Genomic DNA, 15,373 nt, shown 5'->3' with positions numbered 1-15,373 from the left:
CAGCCAAAATGCACCTCCGGCCACTGTGTGGCGCTGTGTCTTTGTTTTCTGTGAGTTGCTGCTGATTGAAGACCTCTAGTTAGACAATACAGGTGTTGCAGATTGATGAGGAGCAGTCTTTTGACCGTGTGTTCACAGCTCATGCTAAACTAAAGGAATATTTGAGCTTTTACTGGAGTTTTGGGCTCATTTCTATGGAAACACGCGTCAGAAATACCTTTTTAAAATTTGCATCCTCGTGGCTGCCCCTGTATTAGTCAAAAGACTCCTCAGAAGACAACAAGCTGAAGTGGATTGACTGGCACCACTCACCACACTGCAGTCTGGCTCTGAGAGCTGCGTTTGGTTGCTACAGGAAAGGCAGCAAAGTGGCATTGGTTTGGACGAGGACAGAGATGGGAGCATGTGCAGAGGTGGCTGTGGTGAAGGACACTGCACAGACTGACCGTGTAGAAAGTTTGGACACAGATCTATGCTACGGACTTCAGCTGATTGAGATGGACACTAACGTAAGGGAATGAAGTAAAGGAGGGTAATTTTCTTCAATCAGTGTACAGTAGAATTTGCTTACAAAAGATTTGTTCAGCTTTATTGAACTTTCACTGAACTAATTTTACTTTGTAAAAAGCAGTTATTTAGTCATGAAAAGTTTAAATTCTTCTATTGCTGCTGCTCGTTTACAAGTTGAGGCTGAAAAGGCAGTGCTTCTAGTCAGACTGCCTTTATTGAAAGAGAAACATGCCATAGATGTCAGCACTGCTGCCTCTGTTTTACTGGCTCTTCGAACTCGTCCATTGTGTGACTGACTCCGCCAACGTGAACATGACGTTTACATCGCTCCTACTGCCGTGTTCTGTGTGGGTTTCCGGCAATGAGTGGAATTAATAAATAAATAAAATATAAATAAATGGGATGTAGCACAGAATGTGAAAACAGGAAAATACCGCCTTGTAATCCACTTATTTCAGCAAAGTAACTGTAATCCAATTACCACTCATTGAAACAGTAACTGTAACTGAATACAGTTACTCATAATTTGTACTCTGATTACTTAACGCCGGTACATGTAATCTGTTACTCCTCAACACTGCCTGTAATGGACTTTATTCCACCCACTGCTGATCACTTCTCTGATGTATCATCTCCATGTGAAGAGAAACAAACTGACACTTCAGACTCCGAGTGAGTGGGTGAGTTATAGTTCCTTATTTATTGTTAGTGACTTGGTTGGTTAGTCAGTTGGTGGTTGGTTACTTACTTAGTTACTTAATTAGTTAGTTCGTTACTTCATTACTTGTTTGGTTAGTTACTTATGGTTCCTTAGTTATAGTTACTTAGTTACTTGGTTAGTGTGTGAGTAAGTTAGTTTTCATTTTGAAGTAGTCTCTGTTGTGGTGATGGTGTACGGACGTCTTTCTCATTTCTATCAGATTGTTGTTACTATAGTTGTGTGTGTGTTTTTATTCTGATTCTTTGCAGTCTGTGGTTGTTACTGGTTTTATTGGACTCTTACATCACAAACATGAGTCAACTGGAGCGCGCGCGTCACGGGAGGAGCGCCTCTACTGCCCCACAACCTGAGCGCACAGGACAAACACTCACACCGGCTTTTTATGCACATGTGAGGCTCATGCGGAACAGTTGAACCATTTGAAGCAAGTTTTTGTCACGTTATGAGCTCAGATTTGGATGAACAACAAGATGAAATCCTCGCTCTTGTCAGCATATTCGATCCGGAGGAGTTTGTCCGGAATGAGTCGAAGTCTTCCGGGGAGTTCCGAGTGTGCGTGGAGCTCCCGGCGCACTTCACTGTCGTACTAAAACAAGGTAAAAGAATAAACTAATTCAGCTATTGTTATCGTTTATGCACTAGTTTTGCCTAAAAAGTGTGTCATGTTTATGTTGCGGCGTTCAATCTTTGTGCGTAACTTAAACAGTAACTTAAAGAAATTACACATCCACGTTACGACGCTTTTGAACTCTCTTCCTGGTGCACGCGCACGTCCCAAGTCAGGTGGTACCCAGACAGCCGTACTGCCGTTGTCATGGTAACGGTGAAGCTGTCACTGGCTGACACATCAGGACATTAAAGGGACACTGCAACTTTTTTCTGCTCGCATTACTTTGTCTGGAATTCATTCTCTTTTTTTTAAGTCGAACAAGAGCTTGTGAAAATCTGCTTTCTTCTACATTCTTATTTTACTGTGTGAGGAGTCGCTTCGCCACAGATCTGACTTGTAACAGACCTGATTGGCATTAACGGTTTGTCTTCATGGAAAAAGAGAAGTTTAATGCCATATTTTGGAACATTATCGAGGATGTAATGACATCTCCATGGAGACAAGCACAAACATGACTCGTGCTGTCTGCAGTATCAGGTATAAGTATAATGAATGTGTTGTAATAATAAGCCTCTGTTTGTGGATTTCAGTCACATGACTTTCTAATTTAAGGACATTTTTAATCATTCTGAGATTCACATGACAATATTCTTCAGACCAATAATATTTACTACAGATAGAAGAAGTTCAAATGAACATTGTTAAAATGCAGGTTTTTGTTGTTTGCAGTGAGTTCTTCCAGTTAAACAGGAATCTCATTCATGTCAATGGAGAATTGGGAAAAGTTTTGCATTTTAAATATGACATAAAGTCAGTTGATTTCTGTAAAATGTTCTATTTTCATGTGCAACAAGTCAACGCTGATGCTCTGGAGGCTTTAAAACTGCTTTATCAAAGTTCAAAGTTCATATATAAAGTAGAAAAAAATACTGAGGCACTCAAAAAGTACAAGATGATACTATGTATCTTTCTATGTACTGGTTGTTGGGATTTGTACTATTTATATCTTGTATTATATTTGAACTTAAATAGCTTGTAACTAAAGTCTGTTCAGTCTACATGTCCCATCATGCACCAGGGGACTGTGAACCAACCCACTGTGAACATGTGACCTCCACCTATAACTTTAAATGTGCACTGTGATCTCCATCTGCAGTTCGCCCTGATGAAGGCCGAAGGGTTGAAACACGTTGTTGTGATTTTAACTTTATCTGCCATGTGCTATTAAAGACTTTTAATCATTTGTACTTTTTGAGTGCTTCAGTTTTTTGTACTTTGTATTTGAGACTGGTCCCTTCACTGAAGACACCAAAAGGACAATTCTGCACATTTTTTGTATCCAAGTAGCACTCCTGCCCCAAAGTTTTACAAAGTTCATAGTTTGCTTTATTATAAATTCTTCACATGTACTGATCATACAAAGAAATCAAAATTACATTTCTCTGTCACATTTGTAGACAAGACCAGACAAATATTAAATGACAACATTTATGGGCCCGGTCAAGCAGAAGTAAACAGCAAGGCCAAAAATTCAAGTTAATGCATCTGATATAAAAATGTATTCAACAGATACATATGTACTCTAGTTTATGAAACAGTTTTTTTCTGTACCATTTTTAGTTCTAAAGTTCCATATGTTTTAAACAGACCATGTATGAAACATGGAACAAAAATTATTTCCCAAATTTCAAAGACCTGCAAATCATGTCAATAAATGGATGTATTTCATCATATCTTGTGTTATTCCATCTTTGAACTGTTGATGAAGGTACATGATTTTTCAAAAAACATGTATTTTAAAATGTTAAAAGGAAGGACTGACATATTTTATAGAAATAGTTTCCTTTCATTTTGAAGTAATATTAAAGTATTCGGAAGAAAAAAGCGACAAACGATGTAAAATCCTGCACCTTCTACTTGTTTGCACAATTTTTCCTCCGTTACTTTTCCCTCCGTTACCATGACCTTTCTTAATAAAAAATCTCATGACTCAAAAAGTAACAGGTTTTTTCAATCTAATCTTGTACCATATGGTAGAAAACTATATGAAGCAAATCTTCAAACCAGTTTGTTATGGATATGTAAGTGAGAACCAAGAGTTATCACTGTTTGGATTTATTGACCAAAATATGCTGCATATTTCATTCCCTCCGTTACCGACATTAGTTTTTAAATTTTTTTTTGTCAACAACGTGAAAGAATATCACAGGTTTAACTTTACCTTGTTGGAGTGTAACTCTTTCATACATTACCTTACTTATTTCAATAGTCCCTCTAGTTTCTGAATAAGAGCTATTTGAATGTAAAAAATCTGCCCGTTTCCCTCCGTTACTACTTGATTGGACCCTTATGTGAACAGACACAACAAATGACATCATCTCTAACCACTACAGTGACCATAAATAAATAAAGATAAAAAAACACTAGTGTACAGTGCAGTTCAAGTTCCTCACAGGTGTTCCAATCAGTGAGAAAAGGTAGGGGGCGCTAGAGGGTGCTCTTGGAAAAAAAAAACTAAAAAAAAAAATTTGACAATGAAATCCAGGCGCTCCAAAGAAGTAAATGTTGCAGGAGGAAAAGTAGAGTTAAAAGGTCTTTATTTAAAGGGGCAAAGCCAACATGTTTCATCAGAGCTTAGTTCAAAATGTAAGGCATGAGCGTGGCTTTTAAAATACACAGCAACAAACGGCAGGGACAGATGTTGATTAGAGGTAAACAGGACAGCTGCAAGACATTCAGCACAAGACATGGCACAGGCAAAAAAGAAATCGGTACAAATAAATACACACACACACACAGATGTCTGTGTGTGTGTGTGTGTGTGTGTATCTTTTAATACAAATACAAATAATGAAAAAAAAAGTAATTTGTAAAAATATATTTATAAAAAGTATTTATAAAAAGCAAGACAAAGTCCTCCTTCACACCAGGATGTTCACATGCTCTTAATTTATGAATCCAGAAAGCTTCTCTCTGATTTCATTTCTGAAGTCTATCTCCACCTCTTGCCACCTCCAGTGGTTTCACATGTTCACTGAAGGTATTGAACAGCTGCTATTATGATTTCAGATCAAGTATTAGGAGCAGTAATAAAAGCAGCAGATAGTTTAGTGCAGAACAGAAGGCACTTTTTTATGTGGCTCTAGTGCAAATGGTAAATAGTACAAAAGGCAAATAGTACAAGACAATAAAAAAACAACTGTCTCTTGTCCCTTATCTGAGAGGATGTCAACATTGTATGAAACATGAAAGTATCAAAAGGTTGTGAAGGATTGTGTATCTTTTATTTATTAAACACTACATCATTATAGTAATTACTGTGACAGGCCTGAACCATATTTTCCAAATGTATCAGACTTTTATGATCAGATCTTTGTTTATCTTTTAGATGACACACTGAGCAATTACGAAATCACTTCTCTCCCGCCTCTGTGCCTTACCTTTGACCTGCCTGAGGATTACCCATCATGCTCTCCTCCTGCCTTCACGCTCAGCTGCTCCTGGCTCACCCCAAAGCAGGTACAGAACTTACCACAATATTCCAGTGAGTAATGCTCTGTTTAAGTTCTGTTTCTTTAAAATGTTGCAGTGGTGCTGGTGTCTGGGCTTTTTGTCAAGGCCGTTAAGGGTCAGTTTGTAAAATGAACAGAGGTTTCAGTGTGGATGATGAGGAGGCCTGGGACCACAAGGTGATACAATAAGATCGATGCGCGAAGATCATTGCATTCATGAGTAGTTTTGAAGTCTGGAGCGTTAGATCTTTACGTATAAAACGAAAGTAATTGAGAATAATTTTAATATTCTCCGCTAAGAATTTTGTGTGACTGATAAAATTTGACATTTTCATTCAGTATGAGGCCAAGGTTTTAAACTTTATTCACAATGAGAACATTCAAACAGCCAACAGTCACTTCAAAGTCACAGTTTTTTTGTTTGTGTACACACGAAAAACAAAGAGAAACAATTTTTTTTTGTTTTTTTACATTCAAAGTCAAATGTGACCCTCTAAGTCATTCTGAGACGTGCTGTGAGGCCGGACTCAGATGTTCACCAGCCTGAGCAGCTGTTTTTGCAAATCCATACAACACAGTATCATCAGCATACATTTAGGTTTCATATGTTTTTATTCATGTGCAAACACATATAGATATGTCATTCAAACAACACGTACACACACTGTTTTTCATTTTTATGCAGATAAAACATAACTTGTAAAGTTAACTAACAAAAACAAATCAGTCAAGAAACATGAGTAGCGTCATACAATATAATAGTAATAGAATGATAAAAAATATACTACTACTAATATGAATAAATAAATAAATATAAAAATAAATAATAAATTAATTAAATTAAAATGAATTAAAATTTAATACATTAAAAATGAATTAAAATTAAATAAAGTAAATTTTAATTAAATTAAAATTTAAGAGTGAGAGAAGTCTTCTGGAAGACCAAAGATAGCTACATACAAAGAAACATTGTTTTTGACAACACCTTGGACAACGTATTAAAGTAAATCTGCCAAAGGTCGTCAAGGCTGGGCAAAGAAAAAACATATGTGTGAGATTACAAGGTCACACACCCCACACCTGTCACAAACATCCACAACAGAGGGAAAGATCTGGGTTAGTCTTGTTTGTGAATAATGACATCTGAACAGAACTTTAAACTGTATTAAAGTCAGACAGGCACAAATGGTAAATAAAAACAAATACATTTTTTTTTTATCAACTTTTATTTTTTATTGAAATGCTGCTTAATCACACTAAATCAATGACTGTACATTCATGAGTTCTGTAATTCTTGAAATAATCACGAGTACAGTTTGCATACGATACATACATAGTCACAATCCAAGTTTTTTTTTTTTTTTTAAACAAAAACAAAAAAAAAAACAACAACAACCTCCCACCCCAGTCCAAAGCTTCACCCAAGCTAAGGTCTGCTACAAAGTTGTTGGGAGACGCATGATGAAAACATGCCATAGGGTAATTGTGTCACTCTTGGCCCTGTGCACCCTGGCTATAGAAAATTCTGACTGGGCAATATCCAGAAACATTAACGACCAAGCATGGATAGATAAACCATTTTCTTAGCTGCCGTGAGGCCTGACAACAAGATCCTTCATTTGGCCACTTTAAGTTTGACCTGTGAGAGATTATTTAATATCAACACGTCCGGTGAACAGGGTACTAGAACATCAAATGGTAAAGAAAGTTTACATGAAACCTGCCTCTAGAAATCCCTCCCAAAACATATGTTTAAATGTGCCAATGTGACTTAAAGAGCATAATTTACATAAGGAATCTGTAATTCTCTTCATAACATACAGTTTTTTGGGAGTTAAATATAACCGATGTGCACAATTATAATGGATTTGTTGGTGATCAGGATTCCTGGAGGACAGGCTAATACTCTCCCACACCTCGTCCCAGTCCAATACAGGGGACAAATGGGACTCTTATGAATGAGCTGTAATGCGGAGCTCCACCAGTGTCCATCAAAAACTAGACCCAGCTCATCATCAGTGTACATTTGAACATTAACAGTAGGACAGCACTGAGGGAGGTCACTAATATACACGGAACTTTCTGTGCAAAGCAATAACATCTACAGGTGGTCAGGTTTGTATTGTTTCGTCACCTCATGCACGCCTCACTGTATCATATAAAAACTATACTCGTGCACTTATTCTTTTTATTTTCTAATGTTCTCTTTTGTTTCCTCAGCTGTCCTCACTCACTGCTCATCTCACTGACCTGTACCAGACCACAGGGGGCGCTGTTGTGCTTTTCTCCTGGGCCCAGTTCCTCAAATATGAGACTTTAGGCTTTCTCGGAATCACTGACATACTGGAGATAGATTCAGATGGAGTAAATGGATCTAACTTGGGTAAATCTGATGATAAAGACTTGAGTTTGGAAGAAAACAAATTAAAAACTGCATCTGCTATAAACTTTGATGGAAGAGTTCCAGAGGTTGCCAGATTGGAAGCTCAGATCACTGATATGTTGGAAATACCCTCAGATGAATCCAGTACAAACTTGGACAAATCTGATGAAAAAAGATTTGACTTTGGAGGAATCTGCTGCAAACTGGGATGGAGGAGGCTCAGAGGTTGCCAGATTGGAGGCACAAATTCCTCTTTCTCTTACTCCGGGACAAAAGCTCATGTCCCAGCTGTTGATCCATGACGCTGCTCAGAAAGAGAAGGCGTTTTTCAAAGAGCAGTTTGAATGCGGAGTCTGCTTTGAGAGTTGGCTCGGCTCGGAGTGCGTTCAGATCATCGAATGTGGCCATGTTTTTTGTCGTCGTTGTCTCGCAGACTTTTGTAAATTTCAAATCCAAAATGGAAAAGTGACAGATGTGACGTGTGCGCAGACTGACTGCAAAGCTACCCCCACACCGGCACAGGTTAGTGCTGTCACCATACTCACATTTTAAACTCCATTTCAAACTAACGAAAAGTCAAAATACTAATTTTGATACCACAATGTTCAAGAAATGTCAAATTCTGTCATGCTTATGGGAAATTTTCAGTTTTGATGCATGCTTGTCTCCATGGAGATGTTACTGCTTTGTCTAGAATGTAAAACTGACTCTCACAGAATCAATTTTATTATTTTCTCAGGGTTTGTATGAGTCCAGTCTGTTCTAGAGTTAATTTAACATTTTAGGAAATGTTAACTTAGTAAGACTGGCCCAAAGTTCCTGTTTAACCCCGAAATCAAGAGTTATATTAATATTTTGAGAGTAAACAGATAACACTTTATAGGGTTATACTAAGTTAGCTAAACAACACACAGAGGTGTTTTATTTTTATACTTTATTTTAGCTAATTTAAGATGAAATTTTGAACAAAACTGGTTCAAACTTTTTTTTTTTTTTTTTTTCACAGGAGTTTGAAGTGGTGGGTGGGAGGAGCCAAATTAACACTAAGGGAAAATTTATGGATTAAAGGGACAGTCCAGAATTTTGGACATACGACCTCATTTCCTAGTAAGCCAGAGTGTTGGAGACGTGTGGAGACACTTTTTGAAATATTCCATCCAGTCCTTGTATTTGCAGAGGTCGCTGGTGCTAGACTAGTGCATGTCAATGGTCATAGTTCTCCTGCCACTAAAAAACAGTCTTACCCACTCCACAAAACACCCGACTGTCCATGTGAATGTCTGTGTTGATAGAATAATTTTAGAAGTAAAACCAACCTTGTATTTGAAGGATTTCTGTCTGAGCAGCAGCAGTGAGTTGTACTTCCTGATAGAAAGCTTGGCAGCGGCGGACTGATATCACCAAGCACCTATCTTACTGGCAAAGTAAAATACCACTGCTGCTGAGAAAATAGTTCCTCAACATGCAACAATTCATGCGATGCAAGGTTAGTTTTATTTCAAACATTATTCTATCGACAGAGACATTTACATGGACAGTCTGGTGTAATAATAGATTTGTTTGGGGTGTTTTGTGGAGTGGGTAGAGGAGTGGCAGAAACAGAGAACTATGGCCATTGACATGCACTAGTCTAACAGCGACCTCTGCAAATACAAGGACTGGATGGAATATTTTAAAAAGTGTCTCCACACGTCTCCAACACTCTGGACTTCATTACCTAGTGAGCCAATGTCCAAAATTCCAGACTGTCTGCCTGTTTAACACTCGGGGAAGTTGACTTAACTTCAACCATATCAACTCTGGCAAGTAACCCCAACTCCAACCCCCATTTAACTTTCAAATTGTTAAAATAACACTTTTTGTGTTAAAAACAAAAAAAATTACCCTGAAATTTTAGTCCAGTGAGGTTCATTTGGTCTTTTTTCAGAACAAGAGTTTGTTTTCATCCCTGATGGTTTGGACTGCTCCTTGCGCTCTTCCTCAGAATGGTCACGTGATTTGGCTGTGGTTTCATACTATGCCCTTTTACGGAGGAATAGTACAGAACCAATAAGAAAAAAAAAAGCACCTCCACGACATCAGCACATAGTCAAAACACAGTACAGATGACTAGACTTGCAACCAGGGAGGGTAGGGAATTTGAGTTGACCTAATGTAGGCAAGCAGCCATCCGGATCCTGCAGCCACGTGGCGCTGGATACAACAGACTCGCCCACCATGCTGTTTGGGTCAAAGCTGCGAAGGCATAAACATTCTAGACAAAGCAAAAATATCTCCACAGAGACAAGCAGATGACAGACCCTCCACCAGAAAGGTTTACAGTGCACCTTTAATCATTAATTGTAATAACTCCTTATATTTGTAATGCTCTTTACAGTCAAAGCCTCTCAGAAGGTCCATCCACAGGCCTTGATGTTGGGGAACCACTGCTCCACCAATGCGCCACTGTCGTCTCTAATTTATTTTCATTTTTTTAGGTGAGGAGTCTTGTCGGTGAAGAGCTGTTCAGCCGCTACGACCGCCTCCTGCTTCAGTCCACTCTCGAATCTATGCCTGGTAAAATACTCAAAATTTTGCATATCTAAAAAAAAAAAATCATTTCGATATCCAAATCCAAATCCACTTTATTTTTATAGCACATTTTACAAATAAAACCAAAGTGCTGCACAGAGATCATAAAATGAAGACAACCAAAATGTAAATTGCTAAAATGTGGTTGTACTAGTCCTCAAACAATAAAACCTGTCAAATAAAAGCAAAACCATAAAAATCATAAAATAGCAGTAAATAAGTCAAATAAATAAAAGCCAGAGAATAAAAGTGGGTCTTAAGACAAGACTTAAAACTCTCCACTGTGGGGGCTGTTGGGACATGGGGAGGGCAGAGTGTTCCAGGGTTTGGGGCTGAACACAGAGAAGGTCCTGTCTCCCCTGATTTTAAGTCTCGTTTTAGGTCCCACGAGGTGGAGCTGGCCCTCAGACCTCAGAGCGCGCAGTGGAGTAAATTTGAATGAGGTCTGAGATGTTGACACAGGGCCAGTCCATTCAAAGCTTTAAAAACAAACAATGAAATCTTAAAATCAATTAGTATCCTTGTTCCTTTGTACCTCCCTCCTCTTGACTCTCTTCTGCTGTGTGTGTGTTTGTGTCAGATGTGGTGTACTGCCCCCGGCCCTCCTGTGCCTCTCCTGTCCTCTCAGACTCCAACTCCATGGCCCAGTGCTCCGTCTGCAGCTTCGCCTTCTGTGTCCTCTGTAACAAAACCTACCACGGCTCTGAGCCCTGCTACACCCCCACCCCCGAAGACGAGAGGCAACAGGGGCCCCATGAAGCCTACGTACAGATCCCAGAGACAAAAGGTGCGTTCTGCTGTTTGAACGGAATTGAAAAATAGTGGAAGGCGAAGGTGATGGGCAGTATTGATACACAGACAAGACAAAAAAGGTAACCCTTGACCGCCTAAGAAATCTTCAGTGAACATTTTGTGCCAACAAAACAAAATCCCGATCCCTCACTCAACCTTGATTACAAATTTAAAATGTCAACACCAAAGCAATAGGCACTGGCTGTTCGCCTAGAAACACCTTCCACTGCAAAGCGACCAAGACGTGATGTTGCTATAAAGCCAGTCCAACAAGAAAGTGCAGCTCAGTCTGTTTGTCTTCTGTACCTCTTGTTTAACAAACAGGATTTTGCTTTGTTAGTTCTCCACATACAAAATGTTTGACGCAAACTCGGGATGATTTCTTATAGAGGGCTCAGGGCCTTCAAGGTAGGAAAGCCCAAGAAAAAAATATTGAAATAATTTTTGTACTACTAATATATTTTTTCAGTATTTTTATTCAGTGAGTAATAAACACTACACTAGTAATAATTTCTAGATCATTGTTAAAAACTTGGACTAATATTTCTTGGGAAACAAAGGGTTAATATAATGGAATGGAAATGGAACAATCACAATTTTTCTTCCAATGGTATCTGGGTAAATCAGTGACTCCCCCTGCAGGCACTGAACTAAAGAAAACCTGCAGGGCCTTCGCCTTCCTGTAGTGAAGGCCTGTGCAATACAAGGCAATATGGGTATGAGTTTGAGATTGACAGTTGTCTTAGCCAATCATATTTTACTGAGTTATGGGCAGGATCATATTACGACATCTTCCGGGCCGGGCTCTTTGCTCTCTCTCTGTCCCACCCTAACTCTCCACTGGTGGCATGTTACTGCTACAGGCTAATGCATGGGTAACAACAGAGCCGTGTGCTACAGGAGTTATTGCGAGTTCAACTTCAAGTCAAAGTGTGTTCGCAAGAAAAGAAGCATTAAGCTGAAATGAGTGCAATTGGCCGCGGTGTTATGCTGCAGGTCTTATTTTGATTCTCACACTGGCTAATGGTGGTGGCTAGCGACTGGGACCGCTAGGACCCGGGGCAGGCGCTGCCGGGGCTGGGGCAGTAACTTGCTGCTCTATCTGCCTCTGCCAGCTCAATTCTGGGCTTAAAAGTGGAGTGGGCGTAGTGCGCAAACGACTTAAGTCCACCTGGTGCCTTAGTGCTAATACATGGACTGGCTGTAATTTTTAGATTTAAGTAGGAAGTGAAATTAAGACTAATTTTACAACCAGCTTGTGCACTCGGCTCTCGGACCTTGTGTCTCGGACCTGACTGGACCGGGGTGTAGCGGTTTCAAACTGCCCCCTTCAAAAATTACCCCCCGGTAATTTGAAACCTTTACACCGGGACTAGGGACCTGTTTGATGTCTTCATACTGGAAACAGAACCAACAGGACAGTGGATAGAGTATACACTCTGCATCAGTCCTCTGGAGAAGGTAAGAGGCTTGTTTTCGTTAGTTTGGGGGAAATCTGAGGACGGAGCCTCAGAGGTAAATAGTGCTTTAGTGTGAATCGTTAAATTGTGTTATAGTTAAATAGTGCGTAAATGAGCTCGTGAGTGCATTGGAGCTACTCCGGTTGTGCGCTGTAGGAGCGGCTCTGTTGCTGTGTGTTCATATTGTGATCGTAACCTCTTATTGTAGTTTTGCTGACGTTGTTGGGGCTGGTTGTGAGCGGTGTGTTGCGTTGTGTTGTTGGGGTTGTGTTTCAGCGGTGGCTCAGGTTGCGTAATCTTTGCACTTCACTGTGCGTTGTGCTGTGATCAATATAGTTCAACCAATAGTGACCAAAATGACTGTCTGTTTCTGGCATTCGATATAATACTGTATAGCCTGTATATAATACATATCTTTATCATATATATATTTATAATTTTGGCCTATGTGCCCCCCCAAAAATTTCATGATAACCAGCAGTTGGTCCTAGTGAAGGCCCGGGGTCCAGGTCCACGGTTCGCCACTGATTTCTTAGGTAGCCACAGGTTACCTTTTTCGTCCTTCCTGTGTATCTGCGTTCTCTTCTTTGAGAGAAGAACTCATCCTAAATATGCAGGGTTTGTGTGTTAAATATGTGTGAATGAAACACAACACAACTCTTGGTATGTTTCTGATAAGGAAACTAAATTATAACATAGGTCAGAATATATACATAGTGCACTTTGTGTGTGTGTTGTGTGCAGAGGGCAGGATGGCTCTGTGGGAGGATTACTCCACTGGGTACAAAGCGAGGCGGCATCTCCTGAAGCAGAGGTTCGGCAAACCGGTATTTCTGGGGTTCCTGGAGAACTGGCTGAGCTCAGACTGGATCAGGTCAGACAAACACCAAGAACTGCCCCCACTGCCCACATCCAGGTCAGCACACACAACACCAAGAACTGCCCCCACTGCTTCACCCACATCCAGGTCAGAACCACACACACAGCACCAAGAACTGCTGCCCCACTGCTTCAGCCATATATAGAAAAAACAGATAAAGACATACCGGTCAAAAGTTTTAGAACACCACACTTTTTTCCCATTTCTTTTTACTGAAAATTATTCAGTTTATTGTGTCATTACACTCTGAAATGAAAGCACAGAACAAGTAAGTAAGCAATTTGAGTTGAAAAAGAAATCATGGAATCAGTTTATAGACCACAACATATTCTAAACTTTTGACTCATCAAAGTGTCCACCTTTGGCAGATATAACAGCTGAATACACTTGTGGCGCGTTCTTTTTACAGTAGAAATCCAATATTGTTCAAAAAGTTCTTCCCAAGTCTATTGCAGAAGTTCCATAAATGTGTGGCACTTGTAAGTTGCTTCACTCTTCTGTCCAGTTCATCCCAAACCAGCTCGATGGGGTTTAAGTCTGGACACTGTGCTGGACACTCCGTGTTTTCGAGCTTTTTTCTGAGGTAGTTTTGGCAGAACTTGGACTTGTGTTTTGGATCATTATCTTGCTGTAGGATGAACCTCTGACTCACCAGGTGTATACCAGAGGGTACTGCATGGTGCTGCAAAATGCTGTGGTTGCTGTTTTGGTTCAGTGTGCCACTAACTCTGTACAAGTCACAGACCCTGGATTCAGTAAAACAGCCCCAGACCATCACACTTCCTCCTCCATGTTTGACAGTCGATGTCACACACTGTGGATCCATCCTCTCACCTACTCAAAGGTCCTGTGTGTGATGAACCGAAGATTTGAAATTTTGATTCATCAGTCCATAACACCTTCTTCAATAGTCTTCAGTAGTCTTCACTGGTGGTGTTTTGTGGCCCAGGAGGGTCTCTTTGTCATATTTCGATGTCTTGGCAGTGGCTTTCTCGCTGCAACTCTTCCTGTCAAACTTGCAGCTTGAAGTCTTCTCTTCACAGTTGAAACTGAGCCTTGCTTTCTACGACCACTCTTAAGTCTGCCAGAGTGCTTCCTGTGAGTTTCCCCCAGAGTGCCTTTTGAAAACTGTACTCACTGACACCTTGACAGCTTGGATTTGCATTTTCCCGTATGAAAGACTTACATGTTAAGTGTTATAATGGTCTGTCTCTCTTCCATTGTTAATTGCCTTTTTCTTGCCATTTTTGTAGCAACACACTACTTTGTGCAGTACAATACTGTTGACCTGATGCTCATGAGGGTCTGGTACAACAGTGTGTTCCAACACTGCTTTTATGCACACAGAGGAGGGTGGAAGTGATCAAAAAAAGTTGGAACATCTGTAGGAAATGGTAGCACCAGCTTTCAAGGCTGATTAAGCCTTCATGTTCCCTGAAAAAGACCTTTTTGTATAATTCTGAATTGTACATTGTTTTTCAGTTTTGGGTAACCAAACCTTTTTCTTTTAAACCTCTGGCTGTTCAGTTCTTACCTTTGTACTCTTTCAAGCTCTTCATTGGACTTGCACGACTTGGATTGCAATAAATAACAGGAAAAATGAGGGTGTTCTAAAACTTTTGACCAATAGTGCAGATAAGAGATAGATAGAGAGAGGTGAATAGATAGACTAGATAGACAGACAAAACATTCACTTCACTTCATATAATATAGATATTGTATTTTAATGATTTTCAGAAATCTGAAGGATGTAACCGTATGACCTGCTTGGGTTGCCGCCGTATGTTCTGCTGGAGCTGTTTGTGCAAATTGCCCAATCCTGACCACTACAACAACTCCTGCCCTTTATTCCTCCCAATCTCACGGTCCTAGCTCACTCCCACCACCCCCCTTTAACACCACCAGGGTGCCTTTCATAATTATCCGTTTACTTG

The 15,373-nt window shown here is 39.9% G+C and overlaps 1 pseudogene; it reads left to right on the top strand.

Annotated features, from left to right (window-relative positions):
* The first annotated feature begins 116 nt into the window (after positions 1–116).
* LOC110160601 (E3 ubiquitin-protein ligase RNF14-like) lies at positions 117–13,473 on the top strand (annotated as a pseudogene).
* Positions 13,474–15,373: the final 1,900 nt, after the last annotated feature.

Source organism: Boleophthalmus pectinirostris, unplaced genomic scaffold, assembly GCF_026225935.1.
Source record: "Boleophthalmus pectinirostris isolate CB_2022bp ecotype Guang Dong unplaced genomic scaffold, ASM2622593v1 HiC_scaffold_7, whole genome shotgun sequence".
Classification (NCBI taxonomy): domain Eukaryota; kingdom Metazoa; phylum Chordata; class Actinopteri; order Gobiiformes; family Gobiidae; genus Boleophthalmus; species Boleophthalmus pectinirostris.
The sequence above is the reverse complement of the archived record's forward strand: the minus strand, read 5'-3'. Positions and strand labels throughout refer to the sequence as shown.